The sequence below is a fragment of the Pinus tabuliformis genome, chromosome 3_1, assembly GCF_031772625.1.
Source record: "Pinus tabuliformis cultivar Carrire ecotype Pingquan chromosome 3_1, CPIR1, whole genome shotgun sequence".
Classification (NCBI taxonomy): Eukaryota; Viridiplantae; Streptophyta; class Pinopsida; order Pinales; family Pinaceae; genus Pinus; species Pinus tabuliformis.
This window is the reverse complement of record NC_142301.1, coordinates 268,829,018-268,837,147: the sequence shown is the minus strand read 5'-3', so window position 1 is coordinate 268,837,147 and position 8,130 is coordinate 268,829,018. Positions and strand designations below refer to the sequence as shown.

Here is an 8,130-nt window from a genome sequence, read left to right as displayed (position 1 = left end):
GTTTATGGCAATGAACAATGCTCTCCGCTCCACATCTGTGCGCTTTTTACGCAGGAGTTCCAGGTAGGGTCCATTTGAATTCGTCATGGAGGTTATGGCGATGAACAATGACGACACCATAATGCTCACAAGGAGAGAATTATAGCGAAAGGAGCTCAAAGCAATGTGGCGCCAGCGGCCTAAGGTCAATGGGAGAAGGCCCAGGGCTGTGGTGTTGCAGAGCTTCAAACCACCAATGTCGGAATGCCAAAGACATCAATTTCAGCAGCAACAACAGTCCAAGGCCACTGCGAGCATCAGAGGCTAGGGTAGGAAGCGAGGCATGCCCAGGACTGGGGATTGCGAGAAAATTGCTGCAGCAGCAACCCAAGGCCACTGGGAGCTCCAGATGCCAAGGCAGAAAGCGGGACAGGAAGCCCCGCACTATGGCCTATGGAATTGCAGTGCTTAAACCCACTAATGTACCAATGTTGGAATGTGAGAAACATCAAATGCAGTAGCAATAAGAGTCCAAGGCTACTGCGAGCACTAGAGGCCAGGGTAAGAAGCAGGGCAGGAAGCCCCGGACTGTGTTACATGAGGGCATTGATGGTGGTGTGAAGAAGAGAGGGCGGAAACGCAAGGTCAAAGAGGAGCAGGAAGAAATTGGGGCAGAATTTGGGGTTTTGAAATTAATGAATGTGGGTAACGAAGATGATGTTAATTGACGAGGATCACAATAAGGAAGCAACCAATGGCTTTTTGGAGTATAGTGCATCGGTTTCGAACACAGAGCCTAAACGACCTGCGCCACTGAATTTAAGCAACGAGGGGTTAAATATTACCCCAACTCCAGATGTTTTCAAGGTTAAGAATACCAAGAATTTTGTGAAAAAAATGCAGATGGGGTTGGACAATATATTCCAGCATAGGAGAATAAAATGAAGGCAACATCACAATATTCCAGCATAGGGGAATAAAATGAAGGCAACATCACAGAACACTGTGAATACGAATTTCCATCACTGTAAAAGAAATGACAAAGGCAGAGTAGTCTATTGTTCCAAATGTCCAAAGAAGTACTGTCTTATCTGCATTCGAAAATAATACTAAGGAGTAGGTATATATATATATATTTGTTCTTTCTAATGGTTTTTCTTTCCATTTCTATACATGTATAGAGGGACATTGTGCTTACTTACGGTAACTAATATTTGTCCTGTTATGGCAAGTCAAGCCTTGTGTTTCCAAGCCACCACAGGTGAGAAAGTTGTCCTCTGGCATAATTCAATGCCCTTTCCGATTTGCTAACCTCTAATTCCTCTAAGCTTAATATGGGTTTTTAATGGATTTGATATCTGTACAGTTGGGTACTCAACTCCTTCTAAGCTCAACTTTATCTGCCGCAAATGCTATCGAGGATGAGCGCCCCAACCAACAACTGACTTCCAGGTTCTGCTGCTTCCAAGTTATTGAATCTTGGTCCATCTCATGCAGGGTTCTTCTTGTATGTTTTTCGCTGGGTTACATTAAGTTGTTTTTACTGTTGTACAAGGCATGTTGATCAGGTGAGCAATTCATCCGCCTTCTTTGTACAATTTGAGTGGACTTGAACACCCATTTTAAGGTTCTATGTACAATTTGAGTGACCTTGGACACCCATTTTAAGGAAGCTTTCTGCATTTAGAATACTTTCTTTTATTGAAAACTAAATAAAAGGCTGGATTTTATCGATATTAAACGTCAGATAGAGTTACACATAAAGTAAATCCGTGTGTTGTAGATATTAGGTTTTAGGATTAGTCGCTTCCAATTATGGCAATCGATGTAGCAAAGGATCTAATTTCTAGCACTGTTGGGGGAACAACACAACTGATATCTGGGCATCCCTTTGACACAATTGAGGTGAAGCTCCAAATTCAACCATTGCTTCTTCCTGGCCAACATCTTTACTATTTCGGTGTAATGGATGTTGTCAAGCAGACCATTGCCAAAGAAAGCCTCACAGGGATGTACATAGGAATGGGAGCTCCTTTGTCCACTATTGCAGCTTGCAATGCAGTTGTGTTTAGTGCAAGAGATCAGATGGAAGCCCTATTTAGGGTTGAGCCTGGTTTGCCACTGTAGGGCAGCAGGTGGTGTGTGGAGAAGGGGTAGGGATTGCTTATCTTTCTTGACTTGCCCAACTAAGCTTATTAGATGTAGATTGCAAGCTCAGAGTGCTTTGGCTACTGCTTCAGTTGCAACTTTAGGGGTAACAAGAGTGACAACTTCTATTAAACACAATGGCCTAGTTGATGTAGCTAAGCATGTCTTAAGATCCGAAGGAGCCAGAGAATTGTTTAAGGGCTTTATCCTACTTTATTAAGGGATGTATCTGTAAATGGCATTGCATATGGCGTGTATAAGGCTCTGAAGCCATTCATGGCATGATGGCATGATGCATCTCAATTGGGCATGGGTACCTTGCTTGTTTTTGGTGGGTTTTCTGGCACTTCTAGCTGGACACTTATATATCCAACTGATGCTTTGAAGAGTTGAAGAGTGTCATTCAAATTAATGAATTTCACCATCCAAATTATGTTGGTACAATTAATGTCGTCAAGAAAATTGCTGCTTTAGAAGGGCTTAAAGGCTTGTCTAAAAGGCTTGGTCAAAGCCATGGTCAGAAGTGTTCTTGCCAATGTCACCTGCTTCCTTGCTTATGAGGTTACCAGGTCGAGCTTGGGATGATGGGAACTTCAAATCAACTTGTGTCTAGTTACAGGAGTTCAAAAGAAACAAAGCAAATTGGGAAATGGCATGTTCGTTATTTGAAAGTTGTTTAGGGCTCATTTTTTATTCTCCATTCTTGGTTTGGGTGAGCTTTGTCGTCTTTGATTTTATTCTACTGCGTAAATTTCTAACGGGTTTCCATATTCCTCTCTCATTAGGCATAATATCTAGACATCCAATGTTCTCTTTGGTGCCTCTGAACAATTTACAGTCGTACCTCTATTCAGTTTATACACGATTGAATCGAAAAGAAAAAGCATGAGGGGCCTTCTTCTCAGAAGTGAGGAATTTTGAGAGTGAAGTGCATCTGGTTAATCAAGTATGTATCCATAAGATCACTGGCTTTTCTCTTTGAATTAGTATAATCTATTATATATTTGCAAGTTCATTTTCCCAGGTGGTTAGATATAGTAGCTTGTAATTGGACAATTTAATGGAAAATGCAAACACATGCGACATCATTTCTTCTTTACAAGTTAGAATAGTTCACTTTCCCATGAAGCTACAAGTTAGAATAGTTCACTTTCCTGTGTGGCTACAAGTTAGAATAGATCACTTTACTGTGTGGCTAGATATTATAGCTTGTAATTGGACAATTTAATGGAAAATGCAAATGCATACACCATCATTTCTTTACAAGTTATGTACTCTAATACTGGGATGTCAAAATTGTAATGCAATAATTTCTTGTCAGGTTATTCATGGGACCTGATGAAATCACAGATAGGGCACTTCCTAGATTTGATGGCACGGGTGTTGAAATCTGTATGCTTGCTGAAATCTTGAGGAGGTTTTGGACACTGATTGGCATTGATATTGTTAAGCATCGTCTAGCAGCATGTCACACTATGTTACAAAAGACTGTTGTCGACTTTTTGTCATTGATGGGAATTAATTTTTTCTTTTACTTTAAAGAAAAGGTATGGGGCTATTAGGCAACAATTAACATGAAATTACTGGAAAATAACTTCATTCTACCCAAGAGACAGTAATTAATGGATCAAATGCAACAAATCTTCAGGCTATCTCCTGTGGCAAGTTTGGTTCACCTCAAGATGAGTCAATTGATATTATCGTGAATGAGCATCCAAAAGGACATGGAGAGAGACTCCATGATTCAAGAAAGGAAAAATCCTTAAATAAATTCAAATAAAAGTTTGGAACACAAGGAACCAAAGTTAATATTCTATGGTAAATGCTCTGGAATTTTTGTCCTTGGAATATCAATTGTATTTCAGACTGGAAATGGATCAAGGCATTAAAGGTATGACATGATAAGGTTCATGTGGATGCATTCTACAATGCAACTGAGACTACTTTTGAAGGAATTTTCCTTACCATTGAAGACAGAAATACACATGATAGTGATTTTCATATTGTGGCAATTTAATCAAGGGTTCCAAGACATCCTTCCACTGGAAAAATATCGTTTGATATTTCACAACATCCAAGACTAGTCGAGCTTTTTCTAAATAGTCCAAAAATTGCTTCAGATGTGTTACATGAGATATCATGGGAAAATCTTGGTTGTTACATTTCAGAAACAACAATTGGATCAATGGATCAATTTATCTCTGGAGATATTGACCAAAACAAATTTGTGCATGAGTTCAAGCCAGCTTTCGTGGAGGATTAAGAGAAATGATGAAGTTGCAACCATTCATATTCAAACTTCACCATAAATTGGATGTTTTGATAAATACATTTCTAAGAAAATATCTTCTAGGGGATGACAAGAAAGAAGATTCTAGGGCCACTAAATTAGGTCACATGCACTCATCATTTCAATTTTTTTCTTTCCAGTGATTCTTAATCCTCTTCACTCAATATTACCAGTAGTCTCCACAAGAACACAAGCCGAGAGATAAATGTGGCCTATATGACTACTGATAAATCTGTTTTGCTGAAACCACACCTAGAATCCAACACCCCATTAGTGCAATGTGTTGTTTATTGAATTTATAGGGTTGATTTGTGAACTACATTGCTGATTCATAGGTTTAGAGCTGTTGAGTGCATCTTTTTTTTTTTTTTCAATAAGAACAAACCCACATATTTGCATTATCAAAAATTAGTTACATATTCAATATTTTTTATGTCATCCCCATACATCTTTGATCCCTTTATTATGCCCCTCAAAATTATATCTTATTTCATCATTAAATATAAATAATATATAAATTGAAAAGATCTACCTTGCCATCTTTATTGATCTTCCTAATCTATCTTACCTTGGTTGATCCTATTTAAAATATCTAAAAGTTTTCTTCACAAAAAGAGAAAATAATCTTTTTAAGTATCAAAAATATCAAACAGTAGTTTATAGAAATTGTCTACAAATATCCTTTAGATTTTTATACTTCTGATCTTTGAAATGTTTCATTATCAAAAGTAGAGTAATTAATCATACCCAATAATCCACAACGTCCATCCTTAGGAGATTTTCCACACACTTTTTCTCCTTGTATATGAGTGAGAAGGATAATCTCTAAAAAGACTTGATTAATGTTCTAATCCATTCCATCCAATGAGTAAGTTATGGGAAAAAAAATTAGTCAGCAAAATGAACATGTTAGCATTGCTTTGCAAAACAATCATGCAGGGCTTGTGTCTGATTCTCTACAAAGTGTCTCTACAGATGCATGAACACCATTTCCTACAATCAAGTTGAGTATAAGAAGAAAATATACGAGTGAAAAAAGAATAGACCAAGGTTCAATTGATCTAAAACATGACAAAAGTGTTGGAAATATCTGTGAGATTTTGGAAGAATTATTTGACATAACAAATATTACCAGTGAAGAGGATGGTGAAGAAGTGGGTAAATGGGTTCTCTTTTCCACCATGAGACATCTTTCCAAAGAGCTTATGGCAGAAGAATAAAAAACACTCTACATCTTGTTCCAGTTGGACATATTGTTGAACTATGGGATATAATCAATTGCAACATATTACACACTATCAACAAGGTTGTTTTTCAAAATGACCTGAAATGGAAGCATCTTGAAACTGTAATTAAGTCATGCATCCCACGCCTTCAGTCACTTATCAACAAAACAATTGTTGAAATCATACCAAAATCAAGTCACCTCAGAACGCTGATTGTTATATATGTTGGAAGACAACTAGAGATTTGTCAGCCTTTCGACTAGATATTCAAAGCCCAGCCCAATGGAGTGCGCCTAGGTGGGGAGTACACTGTCTTTGTTGGATTATAAGAGCATATACGTCTCGTTGCAATTTTCAAATTTAAAGAGGAGGAACATTGTCTTTGTTGGATTAGAAGAGCATATACGTCTCGTTGCAATTTTCAAATTTAAAGAGGAGGAAATTGATCTCCTACGCACATTCTTTCCCACATGTGAGGACAAATTCTTTAATTATCCATGAGAGCCTAATTGTTTAGACATTGAGATATATGCAATACTATAAGTTCCATTGTTTTTCCTAAGATACCCCTTCGGAGAGTCGATGGCTTAATTGCAATTTTACAATTATTGGAAACACCATTTGTGAATTTGATCAATTATGCATCATTGGTTTCTACATATGTTGTAAGGCATAGGTGTGTTGCTTCGGAATTCTAAGCTTTTTTTCTGGACTCCACCATGTTCAAGGCCCTATTGGAGTGATCAATGCATCAAAATATTGCTACCTAGAAGGATTTGATGCAATCAACAATGTTGATGTTGGGAAATGATTTGGAATACCGCTTTGAGGGACACACTGTCACGCTTTTGTCAGGTTATTCATGGGACCTGATGAAATCACAGATAGGGCACTTCCTAGATTTGATGGCATGGGTGTTGAAATCTATATGCTCGCTGAAATTTTGAGGAGGTCTGGGACACTGATTGGCATTGATATTGTTAAGCGTCGTCTAGCAGCATGTCACACTATGTTACAAAAGACTGTTGTCGACTTTTTGTCATTGAAGGGACTTCATTTTTTATTTTACTTTAAAGAAAATGTACAGGGCTATTAGGCAGCAATTAACATGAAATTACTAGAAAATACCTTCATTCTACCCAAGAGACAGTAATTAATGGATCAAATGCAACAAATCTTCAGGCTATCTCCTGTGGCGAGTTTGGTTCACCTCAAGGTGAGTCAATTGATATTATCGTGAATGGGCATTCAAAAGGACATGGAGAGAGACTCCATGATTCAAGAAAGGAAAAATCCTTAAATAAATTCAAATAAAAGTTTGGAACATAAGGAACCAAAGTTAATATTATATGGTAAATGCTTTGGAATTTTTGTCCTTGGAATATCAATTGTATTTCAGACTGGAGATGGATCAATGCTTTAAAGGCATGATATGATAAGGTTCGTGTGGATGCATTCTACAATGTGACTAAGACTACTTTTGAAGGAATTTTCCTTACCATTGAATACAAAAATACACATGATAGTGATTTTCATATTGTGGCAATTTAATCAAGGGTTCCAGGACATTCTTCCACTAGAAAAATATCGCTTGATATTTCACAGCATCCAAGACTAGTCGATCTTTTCCTAAATAATCCAGAAATTGCTTCAGATTTGTTACATGAGATATCATGGGAAAAGCTTGGTTGTTACATTTTAGAAACAACAATTGGATCAATGGATCAATTTATCTATGGAGATATTGACCAAAACATATTTGTGCATGAGTTCAAGCTAGCTTTCGTGGAGGATCAAGAGAAATGATGAAGTTGCAACCATTCATATTCAAACTTCATCATAAATTGGATGTTTTGATCAATACATTTCTAAGAAAATATCTTCCAGGGGATGACGAGAAAGAAGATTCCAGGGCCACTAAATTAGGTCACTTGCACTCATCATTTCAATTATTTTCTTTCCAGTTAACTGTTGTAGGTAAAGAATGCTTGAAAATGGGGAAAACAAAAAACCACAAGATCTTGCATATACTAGTGGTATACGTTTATAGGACTTTCTCAGTATCCATTCTCAAAATCACCTTATAAGGATAACTTAGAAATGTCACCATTTTTCCAAGACAACTATCATGGAAAATATCCAAAAGGAAATAGTGATTCATGTCACAGTATATCCCCGACAGTTAAATTGAAATATTTGAACAAGATTTCAAAGCTTGACAGTGAACACATTTTGGAAAAGATGGCTTTGCTCTCTTAGGTTGTCGGCTCAGAGCGGCCATCACATGTTACAGAATATTTTTTATTGGTGGATATTTGGCTTCAAGATCTATAACTACATTACAGTTTCTGGATGTCACTCATGTTCTATGCTTTTGTGCTAATCAATTTAGTCAATCAGAAGCATAATATCGAGACCTTTTTGAGTATAAAAAAATTGGGATGTATAATGTTGATGATGCAAATATTAGCTATATTTTTCAAGATG

General features: G+C 37.2%; 1 pseudogene; it reads left to right on the top strand.

Annotated features, from left to right (window-relative positions):
* The first annotated feature begins 1,794 nt into the window (after positions 1–1,794).
* On the top strand, positions 1,795–2,106 carry LOC149186826 (mitochondrial carnitine/acylcarnitine carrier-like protein pseudogene; annotated as a pseudogene).
* The last annotated feature ends 6,024 nt before the right edge of the window (positions 2,107–8,130 follow it).